Here is a 4,172-nt window from a genome sequence, read left to right as displayed (position 1 = left end):
CAAATCCTAATAAGTGTACTTTTATAAAAGCACGGAAAGAGGGGTAGGAAGCAGAGAAGCGTAAGTCAAAAAACCGAGAATTTGAGATTTGGTGCTCTCGCCTTCATTGCTCTGTTTTACTTCATGGTTTTTTACTCGAAATACGAATCCATGAAACAATCGAAACGGGGATAAATAAACTGCGGCGCTTAAGCGCCTCACTACGGGTCCATTGATGAATAAAAATCACGTGTAATCACGTGACATGGCTCTATTTTAGTTTCATAGTACGTTGCCACCGTGATTGCGTGATATATATACTATATATAAGTTGTCGCTATTCGGCGCACAAGCTAGGTTTAAATTTTAAACTATGGCTGATATGTCATTGGATTGCAGAAAAAATGGCCTTGTAAAATGTAACTAGTAGAGCTCACGCTCTCAATATTTACTCCAGCAACGCATGCCAATTAATTCGATTGATTAACAGACGCCTCTACACTCGCCCGCATCCCTGCAACTATTAGGTTTACTCTTGGCTTTCTTCAAAGGAACAACTATCTAAACCTTTACCACTTGCATACATAAAAGCCATACGAAGCCAAATGCACTTTTGTACGATGACACCTAAACCTTCACTCATCACATTTAAATGTCCCTAAAAAGCCCACTATCTAAAGCCGCGTGATGCGGCCTAGAGGCTTAGGGAGGCGAATTAGACTGACGCACACCTAAATAACTACGCTGCGCTTCTTTCATCCCGAGAAAATCAGCCCAAGCATCCAGAGCCTTACAGTGAGGGTCCACCGACAAACGCTCCAGCTACCATACTTCACAACAAGATTTATTCAGTTAGCCCTTGGTACTCTTAATACCTCCCCGCCAATGCTACTTTAAATAAGGTGGCGTCGTCATGGAGTAAATTAACACTAATAAACATCCCATCTGTATGAGGAATAATGCAATTACTTGTACGTTTTTTTTATTGTGTACGCCCCGTCATAGGGGAGCAGGAGTTAGGGCACTCGGCTGCTTTGCTCAAGGTGCTGATGCCAGAAGAGTTAAGTGGCAGGTCAGGGAACATCTTGTATCCATTGCAAAACCGGCGGCTACCCGGCGGCACCAGAGATCGATCCTGGAACCTCCGGTTTGAGAGGCGGATGCTTTACCTCTAGACCACCGCTCCAGTGATGTTTTTCTTTTTCTTTTTTTTCCATATAGGCCACATTTGGGTTTCTGCTCCACTAGGCGGACTTCTTATGGTTTTCCGATGACTGAACAAATCAGTGACCCACCGGCACAACTTTTGGCACATACATACATACATACATACATACATACATACATACATACATACATACATACATACATACATACATACATACATACATACATACATACATACATACATACATACATACATACATACATACATACATACATACATACATACATACATACATACATACATACATACACACACATATACATACATACATACATACATACATACATACATACATACATACATACATACATACATACATACATACATACATACATACATACATACATACATACATACATACATACATACATACATACATACATACATACATACACCCCGCCGGGGTGGCGCAGTGGTTACGGCGCTCGACTACTGTTCCCAAGGACGCGGGATCGAATCCCGGCCTCGGCGGCAGCTTTTCGATGGAGGCGAAAAGCAAGGCGCCCGTGTGCTGTGCGATGTCAGTGCACGTTAAAGAACCCCAGGTGGTCGAAATTTCCGGAGTCCTCCACTACGGCGTCTCTCATAGCCTGAGTTGCTTTGGGACGTTAAACCCCACAAACCAACCAACCAACCAACCAACATACATACATACATACATACATACATACATACATACATACATACATACATACATACATGCATACATACATACGTGCATGCCTACATACGTGCATGCATACATACATACATGCATACATGCATACATACATACATACATACGTGCATGCATACATACATACATGCATACATGCATACATACATACATACATACATGCATGCATACATACATACATACATACATACATACATACATACATACATACATACATACATACATACATACATACATACATACATACATACATACATACATACATACATACATACATACATACATACATACATACATACATACATACATACATACATACATACATACATACATACATACATATTGTAACGAGCTTTATTGAAACGGGAAGTGGGGCCTTTGGCTGCAAGCATGTGAAAGGCGTCTAGCTAAATGCCCTTCAGCACATGCTTGATGCGCTCAGTCTCTGTAATTGATGCACTGACGCGCTTGCATATATCGAGGACGTCTTCAATATTACTGGTGAAGTTTTCACCGAGCTGTTGGGTGCCAGAGGAAAGACGCTGTTCAGCGCGAAGTTTGCGCACGGCCGGAAGCCAGAAGATGTCAATAAAAGATGTCTTGAAAGCGGACCAGGTGGCGAAGTCCGATTCGTGGTTTTTGAACCAAAAGTTCGCCACAACCGTCAAGTAGAAAACATTTGTCAGCTTCATGCCGTCGTCTCACCGGTTGTGAGCTCTCACCCGTTCGTATGAGGACAGCCAGTCCTCCACATCATGGTCGTCCGTGCCACTGAAAATAGCGGGATCCCGTTGACGAAGCGCACCGGGACAGGTTGCGGGTGACGAAGCGATTGGTTGAATGGCGTCACCTGGCATCGCGGTAGCGAGGATACGGCTGCGTAGCTCCAGGATCATACCCCGCGCCCCCACCAAGATTGTAACGAGCTTTATTGCAAGGCGAGCTCGTTTGCTAGGGCTAGGTCGAGGCTTGCGGGTAGGCGCTTGCAAATAGGCGCTGGCAAAAAATCATTTCGATCTATTTAGCGTCACGAATACGCATTTTTCAGCGCTTGAAGTTCGCTTCTCACAATGCAAATTATTCAAATGCAGTGGTTAGGCGTGTTAATGTCGAGAAAACTACGGTAACTGTCAACTGCTTCTGCAGTAGATAATAGAAAAACGACTTCCGTATTTGCTGCATTAGATAAAAGGAACGCAATTATAAAGATGTGTGTTGTGCGAAGCCAACTTTCTGAACAGCTAAGGAATACGAAGATTTGACGTTAGTCAATTCGAACTCTATTGCGAAGAAACAAAAATTAAAACTTATGGGACAGAACAAGGATGTGCTGGGATACAGCCGTACATCTCCTGTGTGCCAGCCAAGCCTCGGGCAGGCAGCCCTGCTGGCAGGATAAACGTTGTAGTTAGCAACTGCCCATGACAAGTGATCGCGTGCGATATCATGGAACCCCTCCCTCGGTGCGTGCGCTGACACAAATTGATCTTGGTAGTAACTTATCACGATTCCAAGTGGGTTGAGGTATTCCTTATTAGGAAAGTTATGCAGGAGCGGATTTGGGAGAAACTGTCGGAGATCATTTAGGTTTTCCTTTCGACCTGACACAGAAAATGTTCCTGCTCCACGAGCAAAGTTCGTGAATTCCTGTAGGGCGCTTAAAATTGGCCACAGGAGAACGAGTCCCTATTACGCTCAGAATAACATCACCGAGGTTAATCGTAATCTGTATAGTATGCTGGTCGCGATGACCAAGCAGCACAAAGATTGCGACACACGTCTGTCCGAACTAGCGATTGCCAATAGGACAACAGCGAACAGGTCAGTGGGCATGACGCCAGCTTACCTGAATTTAGGGAAATAGATCGTTTTTCAGCAGATAACGCCTTACTCGGCGTGGCAGACACCGCGCCCCTCTGTTGCGCAGTACGCTTCAATGCTCCGCTAGCGAGTGAGTCAGGTAGTTCATGCGCAGCTCGTGAATACCTCAATGTTGTGCGCATGGAGCAAGCGAATCGCTACAAAAAAGGTGGTCGTCACGTCGAATTTAACGCGGGCGACTTTGGACTTAGATACCGCACCCGCATAGTAAGGCAGCATGTGAATTCGCCGCTGTTTAGCGCAAAAATGGGTTGGATAGTATGATGTTATGGCATGGGCTACGCCTCTCACCTACGAGATGCGGTTGTTGGCAAGGGGTGAATCCGACAGTCCAATGCACGTCGTTGACTTGAATGCTTACCACCTTCGCAAAGACGACAGCTGCGAAGCGGTGGAAGCTCATGGCTA

Source organism: Amblyomma maculatum, chromosome 4 (genome assembly GCF_055883805.1).
Source record: "Amblyomma maculatum isolate TAMU_Amacu chromosome 4, ASM5588380v1, whole genome shotgun sequence".
NCBI classification, from domain to species: Eukaryota; Metazoa; Arthropoda; class Arachnida; order Ixodida; family Ixodidae; genus Amblyomma; species Amblyomma maculatum.
This window is presented reverse-complemented; position numbering follows the sequence as displayed.